Here is a 26,517-nt window from a genome sequence, read left to right as displayed (position 1 = left end):
CAAAATCATATCATACCTTCCAATAAAGTCTTTTAGTCAACCTAAAGTTAAAAGATCTAGGAGAAATGTCACCCACAAAAGATAGAGTCAGGGAATTTGCGTCTGCCAGCAGGATCCTTGGTCCATGTGACATAACTGATTTTATAATCTCTGCTCATTTGTTTTTACCCTTAGGCTGAACATCTCTGAGTAGAGGGCCTGTCTTCAGGTGGCTGCGGAGTCAAGGCTAAAACCTACCACTCTTCACTGCTACCCTGTTCTAATTACTGCAAATAGCCCAGGAGAGTGAGAGAAACTATGAGAAAGACACAATGAAGTACATAGTCTTCCCTCATCTCCAAAAGGAAGAGTTTTAAGAAGAGGTAAGAACCCCCCCCACCCATATACACACACACACATGCTTACCAACAGACAATTGCCTACACAGCTAGCTCAACAGTTGTGACTTGTTCTCCATCACCACCTAAGTCTCCTTCCTAGAACCACTTTTCCCTTTTAAAGCATCAAAACACCATAGCACAAGGAAGCATTCCTTTACAAGGATCAGAGTCCAGTTGAGTGTCCCTGTCTGTACATCTGTGTATCCTACTGGGACAATACATGAGATTCCGATAGCTACAATTGGTGTTGCTTCCCTTTGGCTTAGCATTGAAATACTTGAAAAGTAGAGGGGATGCTGTTGTACTTATGGTCAGTAATATTTCAGTCCAGAGGGTCCTGTTTCCTAAACACTAGAAGGAACCAGAGGTTAGTGAGGTAAAACACAGCCAAAATGTCATATGCTGCAGCCGGGTGTGTTGTAAATAACACTTGTAGGGGTGGTAGTGTTAAAACTACATAAGGAAAACAGGAATTAAATGTTAAAAACCTTAGCAAATTCAGTCTTTGTCTAAGTATGTAGGAGATAAATGGCAAAGAAAAGGGCCCTAACCTAAGCCACTTCCTAGGAGTGTCTTTACATTATTCAACAACTGTGCCTGAGAACTGCACACAGAAAGTTTAGGAAAGCTGATCTAGTAGTCCTACCAGGGGCATGTATAGGGGTTATAGACACAGCCATGTCATCTCAGAGTCCTCTCCAGCTCTTCCTTTCCCTGACATTTCAACAGGACCTAGTTGTCTCCCAAAAGGAGTTTCACTAACACAATGCAAAAAGTGTAATGAGTACTTGTCTACAATCTACCATTTGAGGGCGCACTCAAAGTAACATGGGTTTGACTTAAATGGCTACTACCGAGATGAGCAGAACCATGAGACCAAGAATACCCTTTATTGCAGTATGTCACATCAAACTCAACGGCAGAGATTGGAGCAGTTCTCTTCCAGAACTAAGAGTATATTATTCAGAGAGTCATTGCTCAGCTCCTCTCTCTGCAGATGTCAGGAATCTTAAGATAACTACTACAAGGAGAAAGCCAGTCTCAAATTGTCTTTTGTTTCAGAAAATGAGAAGGCTGGGTCTAAATAAACGAAAACATTGCAACAAGCAGTCTTTCGATAATGCTAAATTTCTAGATATTTCCTTTGTGTGTGACCCAACACTACCATATCAATTCAAATAGGTGTTTGAAACATTCAGAAGTGTATTGGGTAAAACAGAATTCTGCTTTGTACCTAAAGCACCAAAATAACCTGAAAAGGGGTCCACTTTTTCTTAAGTAACTAATTCTTGGAACAGTGTAGGCAATACAGCTCTCTTGTCATTTTCCCATTGCTACTCCACAACAGATATCTGTAATCAATTCTGGCCATCTTTCATGTCAGCCTCATTGTGATTTCAGAAAAACAGTGCTCTGAGGAATCACTATAAGTCTAACAAATAAATCAAAGCTTGCAAACAAGTTAAGAATCCATCCCCTGTTTCTATAAGGGTGTTCTCCCACCCACCCACCCACTCTCACTTGTCTTTTTGTTACTGTGACTAGAAATACACACACACAAACAAACACAAACAAACATACATACATTGCATCTGGATATTTTAAATGGAAGTTTGTGTTTTAAACTTCTGAAATGCAGTATGTTATGTCCAATTCAAATAGTGGTAACACATTGGCTTATTCCATGGACAACAGTATATTTTAATTTCTATGATTGAGCTCCATGTCTCTGTAACAGTGTTTTAAAGAGGAAAAATATGACATGAAAATTACAGAACTGAATGAACTAGTGGGTTCCATTAACTCAAAAGGAAGCTAGAAATTAAACCCAGCCCAAGATTTCTAACCACCTGGGTGCCTTAATGACATCTAAATGTACCTAAGGACTTAATGTTAAATGTTTTAAGAAATTCAACTAAGAGACTGTTTTAAAAATAGAATACAGTATATGTCAGCAGAAGCCAACTGTAAAAGCTGAAAAAATAGAGAATAAAGGAAATTCAAGGAATGCTATATTTTTAATTAAAATTGGGAATCCTAATAGTAATGATAATAATCAATATTGTTTTGCTCTGGCACATATAAATGTTTGCAAAAGCACCTAAAACAAAGGCAAGGCTTTCTCACCTAAGCAAAACTGTACATTCATACCTCTGAAGCCACAAATGACTTACTAAAAGAAAGAAAATATGTGTTTCTAATCAAACATACCTTGTCTAGTTAAGGCTGGTTTTTTAAAGGTAGAGTCCAATATTAGGATATAATCAATTATCCAATATTTTCCATCTTTCCTTGTAGTTTGCTAGATACTTTCAAAGCCAGAGCAAAAGCAATACAAAACTTAGCATATTAATCAAGAAGAGGCGTGGCAGTCACCTGTCTGCAAAATAATTAAATGAGGAGTAAGGTGAAAAGCTCAACAGTCTACTCTAAAGTCGGTCCATAGGTGATTTGGGCCTATGAGATATGAGAATCCAGCTCAGGATGAAGCCACAGTCAGTGTTTAAAGGTAGATGTCTTCTGAGGCTCCATGATCTCCCTAGCTATAAGAATCTGTTAATTTTGTTTGTTTGTTTGCTTGTTTGTCTATGGTGCTGGGGATCAAAGTTGAACTTCATGAGTTCTGGTCCGCCATTCTGCCATGAGCACATCCCTCAGCTGGCAGACATCAGTTTTTCACGGTGTTTAAAGAACCAGGCATGAGTTTCCTTCCTTGCACCATCTCTTAATTCCAATAATAAGTGATCAGTTACCCACACACAGTCCACAGTCAAGCCAATATGCTACTCATTAGGTATATCTTGCCTACCATGTAGGTATTGAAGCTCCCAGGGTTCTCTGCTGGGTAAGATCATTGAGGACCTTTCTCTTCCAGTAGCCTGCCTAGCACCATTCAACACTATAAACACTACCCAGCAAAGAGCCGAGCTTCCAGTTCAGGCCTAGCTTGACTTTTCTTCTGTGTCATGCATCTAGAGTTTTAAAGTAGGATGACTGAAAACATAAGAACCCAAGAAAGAGATGCCTAAACCTTCTTTTGTTAACAAACATTCTCAATAATTGTAATTGGTCCTCATATAGATCAGTTATGTAAGGAAAATTCAGTAGCTGGTTTTACTCTTAACTCTTTACTAACATTTTTTCTTGGATCCTAGCTTCTCTCAAGTGTCAAGTCTTGAAGGATTTTTCAATGATCATGTAAAGAATTACCAATTTCAACAACCACATCTTATAAAGACTTGGCAATGACTCCTCTCAAGAGCCCAGGGCTGGGAGAGTAGTTTGGTGGTTGAGCACTTGACTAGTATTTGGAAGGTCCCAGGTTCAAGTACTTCAAAATGAAATAAAAACTTCCCCAGTTGAAATAAACAAATAAGGATAAGATAAGATAAGCAGATAAGATTCTGCTTCGTGGGAGCTGATATTAAGGAAACCCATTAAAACTTAAATAATAACCTAATTGAAAGGTTTTCATTTTGTTTTGTTTTGTTTTGTTTTCTATTTTTGTGATAGTACGTCGGGAGTAAGGAGAGGCTATTGGTCTACAAACAAAAGGTCAGATCCATCCAAAGCTGGGAATAAATTAGGAGGGATGTTCAGAAAATAAAGAGTTGTCTGGACTGATTTTCTCACTTTAAGTTAAAAGAGCGCTTTTGCACAAGGAGTGGCCAGACCACGAAAAATTCAAAACTACTCTGGGTAGTGCATGGAACCCTGCGTAATGATTTAGCATATGGATTTCATTGGGGATTTGACTGTCTTTAGAGGATCATGGCTACTTGAGAGGGAAATGTTTTTACGGCACCAGTTCTTTACAACACTCAAAAACACCATTAAAGGAAATGGCATTGGATAAGAAACTATTACTGCCTGGTATTCTGCTAAACACAGTATGTTATGGATTTTGTTCCTGAAGCCCTTAAAGGTGACTGCCATTAGTTCTATTCTACAAACCAGGAAAATCAGGCCCTGAGGGGAGGGGTTAGTAATTTACCCAAGATTATAAGAATTACAAAGGATTTTGACCTAATCCATCAGGCTCCAAAGCAAGTGAGCCCCAGGACATTGCACAACCTTCCTTGTGAAGGCTTTAAAGAAACATGTTAATTGATCTTGTAAGATATTTGGAACTAAGCCTGCCTTAGGAAGAGAGACTACCAATTTTTTACATTTAAGCAATTATAGTACATATTATTCTTAGAGTCTGATAAAAGCTACACACACACACACACACAAATTATACTTTATAATAATCACATGCATTTCTAAACCCATTTTCAACTCATGAACAAAGGACTTTTTGGTCACTTTTGATGCCTCAAGGAGGAGGCAAGAGAGTGAAAACACCAGCGTCTGAAACACTAACCTATGTGAGGTCACAGCACACTGTTGGCATTTGACTGTTACTAAGTGAGCATCTGCATCACTCACTGGCATCTCAGTCTCTTCCTCTGTCAAGGGGAAGAAATCAATAATCAATTCCTAAGATGTGATAATCAACTAAGAAATCATGTCAGCACTAAATAAAAGCTAATTGCCAATGTTTTTACTGAAGAGAGTTCACCGACAATGGCTTTCTTTACTTACGTAAGGAGACTTTGTCAAGTTTCATTCTGAATCCATGTGTAATGATCTATATTTTCCAAATATACTCAAAATTCATGAGGTCTTCTGTATCATGGAAGTGCCTCAAACACACACATAACTTGGGTGTGTATCTGATGGAGTGATGTTATGCTTGCTTGATACATAACCTCTAATTTGCTTTTTAACTATGAGCTGCCTTTGTTATCCTGTTGCTCTGAGCTTGGTCTAGATGGACCAGGGTCACAGCTAACCCCACATCCAATAGAACTTATCAATCACATCCTAACACTGCTAACTGACTGGTTGCCGTGCTGAGCCATACTATAGTAATTTGATACGCAGTAGAGACCCTTAGAACCCAGTGCTATGCAGCCACACTTCCTGCTTCTCCCAGAATGGGATCCATCGTAAAAATACTTCCTACTTGGTGATAAATAGCCACAGCAGGTGCTCAGTACCTGTGTCTAGGCATTCAAGGCCCATGCTGTATGGAGGATGTGGGGAAAGCCAGTGCACAAGCAAACACAGGCTACATTCAAGGTCCTCCAGCAGAGCTGGGGAGAAAGACTACACTTCTGCAGCAATAAATAAACACAACTGTCAACCTTTAACCCCAGTGCAAATTACAGCATCTGAAACTAGGTCTTTTTGTTCCCACATACAGATAAAAAGATGATCAGGGACATGCTCCATAGCTAGGCTTAGTTTGGTTAGAAAATGCTGTCCCAAGAGTTCTATTTAAACCAGATTTTTAAAGATCAAAAACATAGTGGAGGCACACAGATCCCAAGCAGAATATGTTAGAAATGGAAAGGGTGAAGGCTGGAAACTAGAAATGAACAAGTCAGAGACAAGATCTGTAAAGAAGACAGTCTAAACTCTAACAGAGGGTCCTTGCCAAGAACAAAGAAGTAAGGTTGGAGAGAGTGAAATACAGGGTCAGCAAATCTTGACTCCAAGCTTTGACATCCTGGTGTGCTTCTGCCTTGGGAAGTTTTTCTTCTCTTCTTTCAGACAGACGCCTCCTCTCCAGTCCTCAAAGACTCGCAGGCAGAACAAGGTGCTTCTGTCGCACAATGCTTGGGCCCTTTACAAGCCAGCCTGCTGTGTGTTACTCAGCAGTCTGTGGCATTGCTTTTGTGGCATCAGGGTTGCTTAAAGTCCAGACCTGTCTTCTGTCTGGTGTCTTCTGTCAGAGGTGTCTAAGTGGATTCCTTACACATCCTTCAAAGAGTCTCACTTCAAAATGGGGAATGAAAAGCAAAGTGGCCTTCACAGAAAAGCGGTTCTTAGTTGATTCACAAACACAGTCACCAATAGAGTAGTGAGCAGAGAAGAACCTCCACAGAATGTCGGTCCAGCAGCTTTGTTTATTTTCCAAATATCGGTGAACCAAATTCACTCCCAGCCATTGGGATCACAGGTTGTTGACATCCACATAACTGAGTGGCAAGTAATCTTTACATCGAGTGACTTTGCTGCTGACATACCCTTTATTACAGAGGAAGCCAAACTGCAGAACCCTACCACACTGCCTGACAAGAACTAACCTTCACTGATGGAATCCAGATATATCCTGATTCCAAAGGAATCTAAGGTTCACATAAACCACATCAGGGCAATATACCATCAATTTGAATGAATGTGTGCTTCTAAATCCACAGTGCTGAGGAGAGTTGCTGCTCAGTTCCTTGTAAACCCTAGAAACACTTCAGAAGCATAGTATCCTCAGTTTCAAATCAAAAAGGAGCCCTGAGGGGCTGGCTCATACTGATGGATGTGAGGTGATCTCATACCATATGGTACACGTCTCTTCTTCTCTGATGAGTGTATCATCCCCGCCCCAGTTTACATTGCATCTGTCTCATTAGACTGAAGAACAGCCCGTGGCTATTATTGCACGTTTAGACAACTTCAGTACATCCTAAACCACTGAAGTCTGACACTGACGCAGTAACAAGCATTCATACCTGCTAGTTTTACTTTTTTTCTTTCATCATTTTTAAGCATTCTTAGAATTGTGTGTCTTGTGGCAACTAATAGCTTAGCTCTTAGTAAACACAGCTCCCATCCTGACTACCTTACGTATGTCTCTTATGCCTCTATGACTTGAACCACACCCTCCTTGTTGATATTACAATTTTGTCTCCGTAATATTATATTTTAATATGAAATTCCACTGTTAAAGTTTTAAAGAAATCTGCTCATAAATAAGTACCAAAAAGTTTTCTAAGGACCACAGGAATTCCTAACTTCATCGGAGAGCTAGGTGAACCCCTAACAGATCTCATTTGTAGACAACCTGCATGTGGTCTTAATCAGAGCACAGAATCAAGATGATCCTGAGGTACGTATTGACTTGCTTGCTTAAGTATCTTAGCCTGGTGCATCTCGGAGATTCATTAAATCCAAGGAGTTGGAAGACTCAAAGAGATGAAGAATGTCCAAATCTAAACTTACAGTGCTACATATGTTCTAAGTTGGTGATCTGAGAAAGTTCTCATCCCAACTTCTCCATTCCATTAAAAACCATCCTGGTAGGAATTAAAACTCGGGAATATCCCCAGTAAACCAAATAGTCATGGATCTTGCTCAGGTTCAAGCAAAAGCTATTAAATAATATTTAATCAAACAAGTTTTTATTTATTTTGGTAGTTTCTGCTCTAGCATTTGAACATAGAAAATTATTATATTGCTTATGGCATTCTAATAGAAACAATGAGCAAAATATAGCTGTCATCTCCATCAGAAAAAATAATATGTGTCTTTGTACTGGAGGGATGACTTAGCATTACGAGTGTTTCTTGCTCTTCCAGAGGACCTGAGTTCAGTTCCCAGCATGGTCAGGTGCCTCATATTCACCTGTAACTGTAGCTCCAATATTGTCTTCCTGCCTTCACAGGCAACTAAACACAACACACACACACACGCACACGAATAAGAAGTTTAAAAATCTAAAGGAAGCTATTAAATTTTTTAATCTTTGAGGTTGTCAGTTTTTTAACCTCAAGGAGACATAGACATCTGCACGCTAGAATCTATTTTTCATTCAATGCGTCAACCATCAAAAATCATTTTTGTTCAATTATACTGTCATTATACTTTTTCAAACAAACAAAATCTGTACCACTTCCAAAAACAGCTTTACCAAAACTCTGTTTCACTTTCTCTTTATCTTGAGCTTTTTATATAGAAAGAATCATTTGGGAAATTTTGAGAATTCAAATGTGTCTGTTTCCTTCCTCCATCGGATTTGCAGGAATTATTAGTTTTGTTTAGAATATCTGAGTTATTAATAGTCTATAAACAGTATTTTCAAAATTCTTCATACATGACCATTAATGACTAAAACATGAAAACAAAGAAAACATGGAAAGAAAGAAAGGAAGAAAGAAAGAAAGAACAAAAGAAAGAAAGAAAGAAAGAAAGAAAGAAAGAAAGAAAGAAAGAAAGAAAGAAAGAAAGGAGAAAAAAGGAGGAAGGAAGGAAGGAAGGAAGGAAGGAAGGAAGGAAGGAAGGAAGGAGGGAAGGAGGGAAGAAAGGAAGGAGAAAAGAACTTCTAATCTGATTTGCTTAAAATATAGTTTAATTTTCTTGACAAAGAGTAAATACAAGAACTTTTGAATGCTTGGAATTAAATAATGCCATTGAAAGAATTGAGCAATATACAATGAAGTAATCATGAGAAAATGAAAAATAAAATGAACAGTTTCTTTTCCGATTCCTGTACCCTCATATGTAAGAGGAAAACATGACAGCCTAGACTATATTTTTAAATTGGAGAACTGATTGGCCACTTCAGAAAAAAAAGAACAGTTTCAAAAATCATAACTCGACAATACACAAGGTTAATGCTGTTTGAAATGCAAAAGCCAGAGTGATAGTACCTACATTACCTGGTATTTTACCCGTTTATGCACTAGGAACAGACATGTTTATCTTTCACCTTGACATCTGATTGCTAGGCTAATGCCATTTAAAACTAGATGGAAGAAAATTATATTCTCCCAAGGAGTCAGCTGATTCTTTTCTTGAAAGCCAAGAGAAAAAATAAAGATAGCCATTTTGATTCAAACAAAGTGCTACCCAGAAACCTGTGGGCACAAATCGCATCAGGCCTCTGTAATTTTTGCTTGCTATTGGTTATTGCTGGGATAATTGCATAGGAACACGATTTGTGTAATTGTCAGCAGTAGTACTCCCGGACCAAGGACCAAGGCCTCCTGCAGATTTCTACAAATCATTACTTGCTAACAGTTTTTGTGCATTTTTTTCCTTGCAGATCACTGGAGTTAAGCCAAGTGGAATTATTATTCTCACACTTTGGAAGATTTGCATTAATGTCTGAAAGTATAGACAAATTTTGTAGCTAAGTAAACATGTGCCCTTTGTTTAAGAAAAAAAGACATGAGTGTAAGGGGAAGAAAATGTTCAGAGAAAATGTGTCTCTTCAAAGCTGTAGATTTATGTGAACAAACTAAAAGTTAATACGATAAATGAGACTAAAGCACTTATTGCCAAACCAAGGACCTGAGTTTGATTCCTGGAACCACCAGGGTAGAAGGAGAGAACTGAGTTCCATAAATTGTCCTTTGACCCCATTCTGCTGTAACATGCATGTCTCAACACACACACACACACACACACACACACAGGCATGCACATGCATACACGCACCTGTGTGTGTTTATGTGTGTATGCACGTATGTGTGTAAAAAATTTTTAAATAACACATACAAGTACTTCTCAGAGTTGTTATGACCAAAAGTATGTTTCCAAAAGTTATGTTAGTTTCTGAATGTTGTAATTATATTTATTTTCCCTTTGAGTCATTTACATGGGAAGTGTCTATTTTAGAAGCCATTATTTTACATATAAGTTGATCTTATTGTTGAAGTCAATAAAATATAAAGATGCTAGGCTCCCCAAGATATTTAAGTAAGAATTCATAACATTGCATTTTATTACATTTTTTTATTTTATTTTGAAGACAGGACTTCAGGGATAATGATATAGAGATGAGTCTACAATGGAAGATCCTTGAAATTCAGTGTAATGTTGTAAAATCCTCTTGAAATGTCATTTAAAATTCACCTTAATTTTGTTTGGATTTGAAGTTGTTGGTAAAGTCATTACCAATATCCAGAGCCCTGTAATCCAACTTTTACACCCTTGGCACTCTGTGAGCTGTCAGTTCCCTCTGGAATCACTAATTGTCTCCTAGATGTTTCTATCCCCTGCAGCCATTGAAGGCTGCCATCGGGAAGACACATTCTCTGGTGGTTTTAGCCAAGAACAGAATCTGTCAGAAGCTTGTACCTGACTCTGCTTTTGCTACTGACTCCAGATCACCGCAGGCAAATCTTATAAACCATCTATTAGCTGTTTCTCCTGTTTTAAAATAGAGCTGCATTTGATATCATATTCTATCTCGCTGAGAGACAAAATAAGACATAAATATCACCAAATAAAACTTGCATTCTACAGTTTGCATCTTTATTGTTGCCATCCTTAGTTTGTTCCTTTAGCCTAAGGAAACTGGAACAACACCGGGGAAATTTTAAGAGACAATAGTAGTTGAGTCACAGACACATTCTAGACTGTCTGGTTATAAACCTGGTTCTGTTACTAACTAAATGTGATCTGGGATAAATTTTTCTATACTTATATTTCTTTCCCTACAAAAACATCAAGTTACATAACATATAACATATATACTTAACATGTACCATTTCTTGAGCCGAGAAAAAAAATGTAGCTATTATTAGCAAACAGTTTGCCTTCATTTTATAAGATATATTTACAAGCTTATTTTCTATTCCAAATAAAAAAAAAAAAAACAAAATAAAACAGTCTTAAATTTGGATGTTGGGGGGGGCTGTGTATAAACAGGTCCATTTTCAACAGATGAAGAGAAAACAATGCCTTGTTTAGTCTTAGCAATAACTTACTCAGAACAGGATCTTGTATGTTGTTTTATATTTAGATTTGATTATTGATGGAAGCCTCATTAAACATGGTTGGTATTTAGCATACTACTTACAATAAAGCCTACATAAGTAAGGATTCACAGCGGTTTTCCATGTGTTAATTTCTATTTGTGATGGGCAACTACAGTCCAATAGGAACAGATTTAAAATAATTACATTTCATTTGGACTCTTGTCAGCCACAAGTTAGCTCAGCACAATTTAATGGAAAAGTGCATTGCCTCTTGGACTTAATGAGGCCACATTTGATAAGAGACTCTGGTGGGATCTGGAATCATAACAGTAATGAAATCCAAGGTTTGGGCTCTTGGTTCATTAGGCAACAAGACTGGCTCTTTGAGTGTACTCATTCCCTAAGAGAAAGAAGCCAACTAGTTGCAATTTTTAAAACCTGTTTTTAAATCTAGGAAATGACTGGGCTTTTGTCTTTCAAATATTAAAGTTTCGCAATAGCTGTGGCTCTAAGTTTTTAGGAGTTCGTATGTTGTGATCAATGTTGCTCTTCACACAGCCCTGTGTGGCTTTAACCATCGTTTAACTGTTCCAGTCACTGATGTGGACTGAAAACTACAAAGGAAACGTACTCACCAGTGTGAAGGAGTTAACGAGAGCCACAGACAAAACCGAGTGCGCAGTTAGTAATTACTGATCACGTCCTAGTCGTGACGTTTAGGATGAACATTCAATGATAACTTGATAGGGCTAAGAGATTGGCCCTTGCTGCAAAGGACGCCTCTGAACTGTGAAGAACCCAGGAATATCAATTCCCAAAACTATTCTCTCAGCCTGATGATACTCACTCAAGTCCCAGCCATGCCAAAGGCAGCAATACGGGCAACACTACATAGTCTCCGGGGAGTGAGAAAATAAAGTGTTCTGAACATAATGCTTCTCTCCATTCTCCAATATTTGGACAACCACTTTGTGCACATCTGAGGAACTCACAATTTAACTAGGTCAGAGAGTTTTGGTATTTGAAAGAAGTAACTTGACAATAGTCATCATGTTCTTTTCAATTTCCTTTAAGACAGAAAGTTCCTGCTCAGTGAATATTTCCTTAAAGAAATAGTGCAGCTCCACAGACAGCCTTTTGAGGCAATGCCAGGCACAGATCACAAGCAATGTGGTTTTTGGCAGTCCTGGCCACAGAGAATACAGTGACGACCATAAAGCTGAGCTTGTTTGCTTGTTTCTAAAATAGATTATTGTTTGATATGTCACTTTACAAGGGTCAATTTCAACTTCTTTTCCGAAATCTGGGGGAATTTCAGTAATCATGCCTTTTCTTTAGATCACTCATTCATTTATAATCTGTATGTTTTTCTGCAGTTTCCGGATATGCATTTCTGAATGAGATATGCAGGCAAACATGAATCTAATAAAGCTTAACCTTCAGGGCTCCTGGCTTAGAGAGAAGTCCGGGCATGAGTCATAATGTATCCTCAAGTAATATTTTTCTATAATCTGATAAAGAAACTACTTTAAGGACAATTAGCCAAAACCATTTTGCCTTTCATATGTTTGAACAGCTACCTAGGCATACACTGAGTTAGCAAAAGTTATATTAATTAGACTTCAAAAGCAAATAATAGTTACTTCCCTAGAGAACCATGTCATCATTAAACATCTTAGTCTAGTATCCAGGAATATTCTACTTTCTGATACGTCAGCGCATCTACAATGGCCACACTAACAATTAACAAGGCTAAGGTTACTTTGTATTATGAAATTTCTTTGGCTGTAGTAACAGAACAAGTGAGCAGAAGAAATGCAAGATTCAAGATGTATAGTCAGATGTCATCATCACTGCCACTGTCATGGCTGCTTTGTCATCCTTGACACTATTTTTGTCATTATTATTGAACAAGAAATGATGATAGCCTAAATCCTCATCAACAGAGCTTGCATGACAACTTACTGAAAGAAAGATAATCATATGAAGACAAAGAAGAAAATTATGAGTTAATTTGAGACTAATGAGCAGTAAAGTAGGAAACTAGAAGACAAACTTTTTACTTACTTAGTCTGTGTTTAACTGTTATAATGATACCACACTTAGATGCTAAAATTTGTTGTTTTGTGGTTTTGTATCTATTGGTGTTATTTCGCTTACTTGCTTTCTTCTTAGATGGGGACTTATTTGATAGCCTAGGCTAGCCTGGGGTCCCTAGCTATCATCTCGCACATTCTCTAGGCTTCTAGGATTATAGGTGTAAACCACCATTTATAGACCAATATATTTAAAACAGTAACTAAGAAAGCTACTACAACTAACCCATAGAGGTGACCACAAATGTATGAAAAGAGGCTCCAGAAACACCAGGGAAGGATGGCCCCATCTGGTTTCAATAATCACTTGATGCAACCTACTTTCTTTGTGTTTGCAATTTTCTCCATTTTCTGCATGTTTCCCAAACTCAATCTCCCTTTGGCATGAGTGAGAATAACATACGTTAATGTGCTCACTTTTGTAAAGTAAAAGAACTGAAGGGCAGGGTTATTTCTCTGAATATGCTTGGTAAGGCTAACACGTCAATCTTCCTGCCACTTGCATCTCTAATTCATTACAGCCAAGTGAAGAGTCCTGTGAACATGAAAAAGAAGTTTCCAGTTCATACACCAAACCTAAAGCAAGTTTTCAAAGTACCTAATTGTTGATATTTTCATTACCTAGAATCAAAATATATCTGGCCTTTTGTTACAACCTTTAGGGCAAATCAAAAGTGCAGCAGCTGCTCTCCCTACCTACCGTACATATTTATCCCATATACAAAAGTGACTTCTTTGTTCATCAACATAATTAAGCCCAGATACTGACTTCCTATACCAGACTGTGGCCAGGAGCTAACTTGAAAAAGACTTTGATGTAATTGTGTTAAGGGTTGACTGTGCTCAGTACCATGGAATGAGTAAGAAAAAAATGATACCAAAAGGGACACATGTATTCTCCACTGGATGTTAATATTCTAACTGAAATCCAAATACTTACTATTCATAGTATACATTTTAATCATGAAAATTCTCAATATTATGACAATCAAATATTTCTTTTAAGTATTAAACAACTGGTTGACCCCTTAGATCACAATATTCCCAAGGGTAATACAGTATATTTTTAAATCGTAAAGAAGAAAACCACCCGGAGGCTAATATTTTACTTTATTTTAATAATGGTGCAATAAGTTCTCTATGTGTGTATATCCCTCCAGTAAAATCCTACATATAAGCTTTTGATAAAGTGTAAATTATTATTTGAAACTTGCCTCTGTAAAAAAAAATAATGATAATCTTGGCAGTATAAACAACCAGATCTTGTACTGTAGACATGAAGTACTGTTATATACGAGATCAGGTAGTTGCTCAACATTTTTATTAAGTGATGAAAAATAGTGACCCCCAAATGACAAAGTATTCCAGAGACAAAGTGAGTACTGGAACTCAAAGCTTCAGCCCTCTCCAGCCCTTCCTGCTCAACATGCTGCCTCCATTAGACCAGATGTTCTTTGTGGTGGAGGAAGAGCTCTTCAAAAATAGTCCTCTTTATTTTCTAGGCATAATGGTCTTAAAGAGATGTTTCCCATGTTGCTGTTGGATAATGAGTTGTTCATCTATTGAACTCATACGCTTATTTCCTACTGTATAAAAACAGATGCCATTCCTTCAGCATAGGAGCAAAGAGAAGCAGGTAAGGTATCCATTAAGCAATGATTCTGCTGTGGTGAGGTTTAACTGAAGTGATCAAATGAATTTCTACATTCAAAGCAAAGAAATAAAAGAGGATACAGCCTTCCATCAAGAGGACATTGTACATATTTACATTTCACTAAGGTAATGTCTGCACAGTTTTTCTTGACTTTTGAAATATTCACAAGATTAATTGTTCATGTTGAGCACACCTATACTCTGCTTTACAAGTGCTGGAAACCACCCTTTATACCATGGCATAATGATTCACTTAGAGAACTAACAAGCACTGTGGTACTGAGTAATAACATTTTAAGTACTGCAATAAAATTTGTATAAATAAGACAGCTATAAAAATCTAAATCCTGCCATCCTATGCCTTAGTGCATTCTACACAAGGGTGTTACATTGCATGCCCAGCTAAACCACTCCTTTGTTTACAGCTTATTCATGGGATGTCTTCAGACCGTGGTTCATATGCAAAGTATCTTCTCACATACAAATCCTCATGACTCTTCTCAGAAATCCAGGATCTATATCCTCTCACGGTTAAGCAGAGATCTTCAACTAGTGGACATTCAGCAGGACTGAAAGACATTTTGATTTTCACAGCTAGGATAGGTGGATGATCCTGGAAACCAGGGATCAGAGGCCAAAGATTCTGCTAAAATGTGGACAATGCATAGGAGATCTTACACAATAAAAGACTTTGCACACCAAAATATCCACAGCAAATGTCTAAAGTAACCATTTCTAAAGTAACCATTTCTAGGAGTTCTTCACTGTAAGGTATAGTTTTAAGTCACTTAACCCTGACAAATGCATGTTTTAATGGCCCTACTCCTGTGACTGCCTATGAAATTTTCTTTGGCTGCAGATACAGCAATGAAACTCCTTAGTTAAAGAAAATGGAGACTTCGGTCTCTGTAGTTTACCTTTTTTACTAATTAACTAAGTGAACTCAGGTAAGTCACTTAACTTCTCACAAGCTCTGGTGTTTTTTATCAAAAACTGAGAGAACCAAACTAAGCTAATTCTAGAGATCCTTTCCAATTTTCCAGTTCTACTGTTCAAATGAGAAGTGAAATCACAAGTGTAGACATTTTTTAATCAAATAATTGGCTATGCAACCACTTACATTATTAAAACCTAACTAAAGAGAACAGAGACTAGAAGTTTAAATGTCAATTAGCTGATCAGTATTTATTATTTTCCTATTAATAGACACAAAATGTTCAACTGCACTCTCATAAATTGATCGGCATCTGTTATCTACTAAGCATTCTGCCTATTGATGTAAAGAGAGATGACATAGTGTGTATCCAAATGCACTGAAATCTAACAAGATCTGAGCTTTTCCCCCATCATTAGATGAAAATTGTTACATCATGATATCCTTAAGATCTTTAAGCAAATACCAATTCCTGAGCCTTAATCTTAATAAATATGAAGTTTTGGGAATTTGACCCTGCACTTGTATTGTTACATCATCCCCAATTTAGTATTATATACTATGGTTAAATTGTTAAACTTAAAAATTCATGAATAACAACCTGCTTATAATATTGTAGTCTTGATTATATATTAAATCCTGTGCAGTAAATACCTCAACATAACTGGCAGATCACAACTATGGAAAGACTACAGTTGAAAAATGGAGCTTGAATGGATGAGATTTGGAAAGTAAAATAGAACTGGGAAAAGCATTCTGTGGTTTCAGCATAAAAAAGGCACAAGATAGTAGTTGAGATACAACTAGACACCAGTGCAATCTCATAGCAGTATTTTTGCAAAGTATGGAATGGTAAAAATATCAGCTACCTATATATATAATATAATTAGTAAACTAATTAGAAAACTTTACCCCAAAAGATACCTATCGTAGGGGGAACCATTAAGTCTAAAATACTTATATCTTTTGTTGTTCTCAACCTTGGTCAGCAAAAGCATTTTTCCTCAGTGAGAAGTGATTAATATGGAGAATAATAATTGATCAGAGTATAAAGAATAAGTGACTCTTACTACTTAGCCATAGATGGAACATACGTACCCTAGGCTTGGGGAAATCTCAAGGAAGGGGAGGTGGAAAGAATACAAGAGCTAGAGTTTGGAGAGCAATGTTGTGAAACACTTTTTGGGGCCTCACATGTCTTCTGCACAGCAATGCATAGAAGCTATCATTACCTGTACAGGGTCTGCCAAGGTCAAGCCAATTAAATTTTCAATATGGATAGGAGAAGATCTCCTAAGGCCCCACCACTAGATGAGAAGCTATTGTTAGTTGATGGATTCCTAGAAAGGAAGAATTACTTTTCTTTGGGGGTGTAGCCACTGGTATGATGCCATGCTTCACTAAATGGCCCAATGCCTGGACACATAAACACAACACTAGCTGGACTCAATGGGTTATAAAATAATGTTTTTTTAAAAATGAAGTTGGGAGGGAAATGTGTTTGAGACACAGATACAACAAACATACACTGGATACATGTATGACTTTCTTTCTTTTTAATTGAAAATAGATTCTTTTATACAATATATCCCAACCACAGTTTCCCATCTCTCTACTCCTCCTAGTTCTATGTACCACCTCCTGTCTCCCCCAGATCCACTCTCCTTCTGTTTCCTTTTCAGAAAAGAACAGGCCTCCAAGACATGAAAGCCAAACAGGACAAACCAGGACAAAACAAAATGTCATCATATCGAGGATGGACAAGAAAACCCAATAGAAGGAAAGGAGTCTTCAAGAGCAAGCAAAAGAGTCAGAGGCACAACCCCCAGACAGAGTTACCAATTTAATAGGCTGGCAAGCCAAGGGTGGGTAAGATTCTGCACAGAGCCTTACCAACCTAAGACATAAGTGCATTGCCTTTGATAATGTGCATTCCATGATTTGTAAGGAAGACATTTTTGTTAGAATGACCTAAGACAGACTCAGTCTTGTTTGTGAAATAAATAAAGGGAAAATGTTGAAAGCTTTTGGTGTTGCTTGGCAGGAATCTGACATTAGCAAAGGACAAAGAAATGGGCTTCAGGCAAGAATCTGACATTAGGCTAGAACAAAGAAGTAGGCTTCAGGCATGAAGATGATTTTGGGCTAGGATAGGGAAGTAGGCTCAGATTTTTTGGTCATCCTGATAAGCCCTTAGAAACACAGGATCACAGGATTGATCACGGGACTTGCATGTTCTTTGACTATTTGTGTTTATTGTCTTGCTTGTTCCTTGACTATTTGCATCTATTGTATTGCTATTTCCTCAACCTAGAACTGACCTTAATACATGAATGTAATTAAAATGATACAAAAGCAAAAAGGAGGAAGAGGGTGGGATAAGGGGTTTCTGGGGCTGGAAATGGGAAAGGGGGGTAACATTTGAAAAGTACATAAATAAAATGTCCAATAGATAAAAAAAGAGTCAGAGACACACCACTGTTAGGAGTCTCATAAAACCACCAAGCTAACAGCCATGATATATAAGCAGAGGTCCTGGTGCAGACAGCTGAAGACTCCATGCTTACCTTCCAGTCCCCGAGAGCTCATATGAGCCAAGCTTAATTGATTGGGCCATGCTTTTCAGGTATCCTCCATCCCTCTAACTCCTACAATCTTTCCTCCTCATCTTCTATGGGAGGTTCCCCTATCTTGGAGGGAGGGACCTGATGGAGACCTCTAATTTAGCCTCTCTGCATTACGTCTGGTTGTGGGTCTCTGCAACTGCTCCCATCTGCGGCCAGAGGAAACAATTCGAAGGATGACTTGACAAGGCATCAATTTTCAAAGAACAGATTTAAACGTCATTTTAAAATATATGTCTGGATTAAATTTGTTTTGTTAGTTTTGAGACTGTATATGCAATGTAAAAATAAAATGAGGGCCAGCAAGACACCCGTGATGGCTATTATACATTGTTAGGTTTTTAAAATAATTTTAAAAATTCAAATAAATAAAAATATTACCCACCAAAATTAAACAGACCCAACGTCTGTATAATCTATTGAATGAATACAGAGTGAGAACTGGCATTCAAAACAAAGCTGTAGAGCTTAAATTTTATACTTTCAGAATCATATATATTTATACACTCATGCAAAAGGAAAATCCTGGGAAGGGGGAACTTCACTTGAGAAATTGTCTCCAACAGGAGGATCTTTGAGCTTATCTGTGATGTGTTTTCTTGATTACCAATTGATGTAGAAGGGCCCAGCCTACTACAAATGCTGTCATCCCTGGATAGATAGGCCTGGACTACATAAGGATAGCAGAACGTGCCGTTGGGAACAAGCCAGCAAGCAATGTTCCTCTACAATCGGTGCTTCAGTTCCTATATTCAGCTTCTTGCTATCCAGGCTATAATCTGTAAGCTGCAATAAATGTTTTCCTTCCCAAAGAATTTCTGGTAATCTATCACAGCAACAGAAATGTAACTAGAACAATGGTCACCAAGATTGTCTCCCAAGAATTAACATGGTGAAAGAATTCTTTAAGAACTGTCTTCTGCAAGTTTTTTTCTGTTTTGCCTTACACACACACACACACACACACACACACACACACATACACATTTAAGAATATACAAATATAATAAAAATTTTAAACAATGAAAATATGTAGTAATTCCACAGGTCAGTCTCCTAATTGATTGATCAAGAGCAATTTTTCTTTGCTGAATGCATCTTATGTCCAGTTTTTTCTGAGTAAAATAATATATATATATAATTATACTATTTTATTAGTCATTTTTATATACTTTAACATCAGGTTTTTCCCTTCTGATATAGAAATGGTTTCCTCCTAAATTCAAAGGATATTTTTACTTGAATTGTTGCCAAGCAAATTTGAATTTATTTATGGAGGACTTCATTGGTTTTAAACTTATTTCCATCATTAAAGGATAGTACAGGTACCAGTGAGATGGCTCAACAGGTCAAACCACTAGCCATATACGTGAAATCAATCCCTGGAGTCCAAGGTAGCTCCTAACTGCTGTTCTCTAATTTCCACATATCCCCTGTGATATATACACACAGCCATGTATGTACCATGTACACAAGCACACCCACATGCATACACATACAAACAAACAAACAAATAATATTTAAAGAATATCAACTTAACAGGATCTGGAATCTAGGAGAAAATTCTCTGGAAAATCCTATGAGGGATTATTTGGATAGGTTAATTGGGATATTAAAGAGCCACCCTAAAAGTGAACCACCACATTACCTAAGTTGGTTCTTCAACTGCATATAAAGAACATCCATGTCTTTATTTTACCTGATCAGATGCAATGTGACCAGTTGTTTCAAACTCCTACCATTTTTTTTCTCTACACTCTCTCAGCTGCAACCCCTCACTCAAAAATCCACCAGGCTTCACATAAATTCCCTCCCTGTAGACTGGAAATTCTCTTGATGCAATAAGCTTGGGAAATAGCAAGACTAAAGTTGGTTCCCTATTCTCAGGGGTCACGCACATTGCTGTCTACTATCCTATGTCTTCAAACTTCTGTGACATTTTATCAGTTTGTCGCTGCTTCGTGTTGCCACTTAATTCCACTTTTATCCAAAGAAGCAGTTCTAGTTTAAGTGGATTACTTTATAATATGAGTTTGTTTGATGTGACGCCAGTAGATAAGAGGTACAGGCCTCATGTGGGAATATCAGCTTCCATTACAATGATAAAAGGAATACATTAGCTTTACAATCTATTTCTCAATAAAGTCTTAAAAGAATCCACCTGAAGAATATTTCTACATTCATGTACTACTTCCCTTGGATTTTTAAAAGACTAAGTCCACTAGTACTAGAAACTATTTTGAATATCCAAAGCAGAAGTGAGTTATTTTACCAGATGATTTCTCAGACATTTCTATGACTACACAGTGACAGCACTTATTTTTTCCCCCAAACTGATAACATATATTGATTTTTAAGATTACAGAAACTGTTAATGAATGAGTGTCATCTTTCAAGAATTAATAAAAGTAGGAAATACTCAGTTTCTTTGTTCTATAAGCTAAAAGTATAGCAGTAGAATATTTTCTTGGGTTATAACCACCTACTTTGAAAACTTTATAATTGATATTTTTATTGAAGGCATTTTTGGTAATTTCACAAATGCAAGTTTGTTGATGACTTATTCAACATGTGCTTTATTTCCAATATTAATAACATCTTGTTTATATATAAATGCCATAAAAATTCTATTGTCCATTTCTACATTTTACAGTCAGACCAATACATACTATGTGGAAGTGCAGTTCCATAAGCAATATAAAAATCTAATAAGCACTCTGACAAATAAAGTATTCATACAGATTTTACTGGTACTCATATTTACCTCATTTAGGAAAGATAAAAAGATAAATATTTGTACATATTTACATTTTATAATCCCTATCACCTTTCTGTTTTTTTTTTAATCAAAGTGACCACTGTTTTAAGTCAGTTTGTAAGTCATAGAAGAGGAGCCAGCATCCTCCACAGAGCACCCCTCACTCCCAAGACCTTTATCATCATCTTTAACTCACCTGCCTTTCCCTACTGGCTTTTGTGTTTCTGAATACAAGTGCTGCTCTTTAGAATAAAGCGTAGGTGAGATGAGCCATTTAGCTGTGCACCTTCATCCTGATCGTCTGGTTTTCTACCCATGCATGTTGGTTTTTTAAGAAGATTTAAGTTACAATCCTTGGTTACATGGTGTCTCTTGTTTATATATTTGTCTGAAATACTGTTCACTGTTGAGATAAAGGATTTGTGCTATGATAACATCTATTTAATTTGTTATGTTTTCTTAGATTCACATGAGTTCCTAATAACTTTAAATATTTCCATATTTTGCTTTTCAGACCTCCGAACACATTGGGCAATGTATCCGTTTTAACTCTTTTCCACAGACTCCCCTTCAATAACCTTTTCCTTTTTGTTCAAATCTATGGGAGTTAGTGGTTGGGCCTTCAGTATTTCTTTCATCTCTGGACACTAAACTAGAGAGTTCTGACAGTGTTTGCCAGGGAAACATTTGAATCGATACTTTTGCCTGACCAGGCTGCTGGATTCAGACCATCTTCTAAAAGTCCATATGACTGCTGCAGTGATTCAGGAACATAAAACTCTTTTGTCACTGGAGAATGAGGGGAAACAATTTGGGTAGATGCTCTTTATTGACTTTATTCATGTCTCAAATACAGCCAAGCAGTTGGCATGCGTTATATCTGCTGTATGAGTCTGCATCATTGAAGCTGGAACAAATTATTACTCTCCCTGCTTACAAATGATGGCATGGAGATACATAAATAATGTGTAATTTTCCCACTCTTGCACAGGTAGATATTAACCAAGCATAGATTCAATCCCAGAGTGACTCCTACCCCAAGATATATTCATCACTACTTCGTGCATCATCTATACATTGTAAGAAGAAGCATGGTTCAGCTCCACTTTCTGGGAAGAAAATCAGAATGCAAAACTGAAAAATAAGTGGAAGTGATTTTGGTATTTGCAAAAACAAGTTAGTACTAGTCCTGGCCCTTCCTAGTCAAAAAAGTCATGTTACCTGAAATATGATAACTATTGTGAACCAATGGCTACTGGATGTTTATTCCTAACAAGATATGTTAATTTTCTCATTGCTATTACAAAAAAAAAAAAAATCCCACTAAAGCAGCTTAAGGGAGAAAGGATTTGTTCTGGCTGATCACTTAAAGGAATAACACATATCACAACAGAGAAGACATGACAGCTGGCATCACTGGTAGCTCTGTGTCCATTCAAAAAGCAGAGAAACGAATATTGATGCTAACCTTACATTCTTCTTTGCCCTGTTAATTCTGACTGATAGCCCCAGACACACATGTAGTTCCATGTATGCTCAGGAGTACTCTCTGCCTCATTTAAGTCTCTCATAACAATCCCTCAAAGACATAAAACCAGAGCTATGTCTGCTAGTTGGTTCCAAATCCAGTTACAGTGACAATGAAGAGTAAACATTTCAATATGTTTTATGAATGTTATTCTATAAGAATCTTTGAACGTGTAGGTTATTATTAATCCTGTTCTTATTGTTATCACTATTTCATGATTAGTCTTACTTTACAATGAGATGCATGTTGTCATGGATAGATAGATATAGATATAGATATAGATATAGATATAGATATAGATATAGATATAGATATAGATATAGATATAGATATAGATATAGATATAGATATAGATATAGATATAGATATAGATGATATAGATATAGATATAGATATAGATATAGATATATGATATGTGTGTCATATATCATATGTTTTATATGTATATATCATCTTTCAAGTATATATCATATATTTGTATACATATATATATCAACTTTCATATATATATCACCTTACAACTAAATTATTTTTTCTAAAATCTCTTTACTATTAAAATACAATGTAAAATATATTAACACATGTTAGACTCAAACATCTCAGACAGAAATAAATACTATTCACACATTTTTTTTTCAAGACAGGGTTTCTCTGTGTAGTCCTGGCTGTCCTGGAACTCACTCTGTAGACCAGGCTGGCCTCGAACTCAGAAATCCGCCTGCCTCTGCCTCCCAAGTGCTGGGATTAAAGGCATGCGCCACCACAGCCTGGCTTATTTACACAATTTTTAAAGTGGAAGAAAATTCTTATTTTTCAAAATAAGAAACATGGCTTTAAAAAAAATACAAGCTGAATTAGCCTCACTTAGCTAGCACCCAGTGTAGTTATTCTTGCTTTAATGGTGTTCCTTATATTGTGAGCTATTTAACAAAGCAAGAAGATAGCTCATAGAGCTACTACAGACTGGAGACAAAATAGAGAAAGAGTAAGCACTGTGGAAGTCTGGGCCCAGCTATCCATCCATCCATCCATCCATCCATCCATCCATCCATTTATTCATTCAGTTCATTAAGAGATGCCAGAAATTTAAAGAGTAAAAAATGAATGCAAAAAGGTAAAAGCATTTCATTCTTAGAAGTTCATGGCATAAAAGCAAATTAAGAATTGATTTATTAAGAATTCACAATAAAAACAACACTTTGCAGTCACAGCTCAGAACACACACTTTTTTCATAATTTGGCAACTTGTCGTTCAAACTTTCATAATGGAAATCTTAACCAACCTATATTCTAGTTGTATCTTTCCATCTCAGTAAATGATACAACCGTCAACTCACTACTGTGAAAATACCAGCAAGCATCCTTAACTTTTTTTTCAATCTATGTCTAATCCATTAAACAAATTCTTTGGATTGTATCTTAGAGCTTCATCACAAACTCTGTCTCTATTTCTACCATATAATCTAAGCCATTATACTTTCTTATCCAAGATATTGTAATTTTCTGCATAGTTCTTTTTCTTTAACACTGTACCTGAGACCCTAAAATACATTTTCTACCTCATAATCAGAATGTCACTTTTTTAAACTAAGGATGATATTATAATACTCCCTTTCTTAAATATACTAACAATCCTAATTGCCTTCTTTCCCTATTGTTAAACAGAACTTATTGAGTACATCCTTAAATAGGCAAAATAAATTATAATTAACTTATTTAGCCAGCTGGTAATTGGCCAGACAACCTACTAGCAGAAGAGCCATTCACAACCACAGTGACTATAATGTATCTCATCATACTTTCATTAGAATAATAAACACTAGTTGAAATGGTTGTTACTAATCTAATCTTTGGTATCTTATCATCAAAACATAAATATTCTAAAATAATTTTTATAACCCAAAATATATGTACAATAAACCATCAATGGTCCTTTAAATGCATAATCATAAATGAACTTCAAATATTCTATATTATTATGTTCATTTGCACATGTAAGTTCAACCCCTTACTAGATAACCTCTTCTTGTCTTTAAGCTTCATATTTACAGGGATCTAAAAGAAACAAAATTAAAAGTTAGATGAGCAGAATGAATATAGCACTCTCCCAGTGAGATTATGAAGATAGCCTAATAATGACACATAATCACCAAGGTGAGACCTATTTACAAAGTAGGAGCAAGAAGTATTTGGAAAGAGATAATGCCTGTCTGAGCAAGAATCATTTAAACTGGGACTTAGAGATTAAAAAGAAATTTGCAGAGTTATTCTGGCAAAGAGAGAGTTGAGAGGTGCATGGGAAGAAAAAAAGAAGCTTCCAAAAGACATAGCAGTCTGATGGATTACAGATGGTCATGGTGTAGATGTCCTATCAGACGCTGCTTCACTGTCTCATAGCCCATCGATAGTCTACCTTTGGAAATCCAAGCCTTTTACCATAGTGACAAATTGATTAAAACCATTGCAATGTGTCCATGGGGAAAGCTTCCCTAGCTTCTTCTTGGAAAGAGCATCTGAGTATGCTCTCCATTTCCTTCCAGCACTTGTCTCCATGTACAGATTTACTTTGTTGTCATTTTTTATTTCTTTCTTCTTCTCCTGAACTATAAGTACTGAAAGAATAGAGCAGAATCTTGGTGATCAATGTGCTTTTTTATTAATTCTGCAAGGGTTCCCCTTTCTGTTGTTTGTTTGTTTGTTTGTTTGTTTGTTTTTCTAATGTGCATCTCAACTGGACTCAGTGTAAGTACACAATAAGAACCCAGATTACTTAGTGGTAGTCTCTCTTCTGCTAAAAGACAAGAGTAATCAATAGTGCAACACCAAGAACATAAATTAAATAGTTTTCACAATAATCTTCTGCCAAAGGTCTTGGTGAACCATGAGATTATATTATGCATTCCTTTATATTGTCTTTATTATTTTTTGGCTGTTTGCTTTTTTAACATAAAACAACCTAACTCAAACACAGAACTTCTACTACTTGCATAGCTTGAACAAATAATCATTGATGTTTTGTCTCTATACCCATCCATATTCTAATTTCAGCTTTACCTAAATTATCTCAAAATCTCTAAGTAAAAAGAAAAGTGCTTGTGAGATATCCAAGCTTCAGAATGCTGTGTTTCTTTTCTTTGGAATCCTCTAAGAATTAAATATAATTACATCTGTGTAATTAATTACATAAAGTAATCAGCATTACAACCAACAATTAAAAATTAAATGTAAACAACGCAACCCAGGTACTGAGTTCTTCTCCACCTCGTTTGGATTATTACTTTTCTTCTTTTGTTTTTCACAGACATACTTGTGTCATAATGCTAAATGCCCAAGATATCCAAAAGTATAAATCAGCTGTAGGCCTGTGGCCTATGTTATACTGTTTATTCTGCAAATAATTTTGAGTGAATCCTTAGTTTTCTCATGAAGAAAAGTTTAAAATGCTGCCTAGTATAATTTTGCATCTAGAGTAGACCCCTAAAGTAGATTTGAAAACATATCAAATATTTGAGAAGATTATACTTCTCCAGATATCATTATTACAAGATATTTCTGCTTTGACTCACACAGATAAATAGGATTTTCTTCTCAAATTTCTCAGAAACCGACAATAACATCTCTCTCTATTTTAGACATTCTGCTTTTATATGAAAGATTATGAAATGCCTTAGTTCCAGAGCCCTCTATCCCATTAGCTACCAAGCAACTCAGTACAAAGTAGCTTAATGCATCCCTGCTCCTGGGAGGGGATTACTGGTGAGGCAGATTGTTCTACACAGTCTACAATTTCTTATACCCAATGGTTTCCAACCTAGTGGTAAATGGCTTCACTGTGCCACTTTACAGCAATCACTTTGTCAAAAAGAAAATGTTTCCAGAGGTTCTTTTATGGCCCCAAAAGGTGCTAGAACTGTTTTCATTATGTTTTCTTTTACAAGATGTTATTTTCATAATAATTTGAGGCACCACTATTTGTTCAGAATTCAGAATGACCTCTGTATATACCCAGTAATAA

At 36.5% G+C, this 26,517-nt stretch overlaps 1 protein-coding gene and 1 long non-coding RNA gene across 2 annotated transcripts in view; one reads left to right on the top strand and one right to left on the bottom strand.

The window, feature by feature from the left end:
- Positions 1-26,517, bottom strand: part of Nxph1 (neurexophilin 1) — a 291,478-nt gene that overhangs the window by 164,020 nt on the left and 100,941 nt on the right. The window lies entirely within an intron of this gene.
- Positions 181-17,416, top strand: LOC114611311. The gene is made up of 3 exons (XR_003709818.1): positions 181-362; positions 14,508-14,641; positions 17,275-17,416. It is a non-coding gene; the product is annotated as an uncharacterized LOC114611311 (long non-coding RNA).

The sequence above is a fragment of the Grammomys surdaster genome, unplaced genomic scaffold, assembly GCF_004785775.1.
Source record: "Grammomys surdaster isolate TR1022 unplaced genomic scaffold, NIH_TR_1.0 126091, whole genome shotgun sequence".
In the NCBI taxonomy this organism is placed as follows: Eukaryota; Metazoa; Chordata; class Mammalia; order Rodentia; family Muridae; genus Grammomys; species Grammomys surdaster.
The sequence above is the reverse complement of the archived record's forward strand: the minus strand, read 5'-3'. Positions and strand labels throughout refer to the sequence as shown.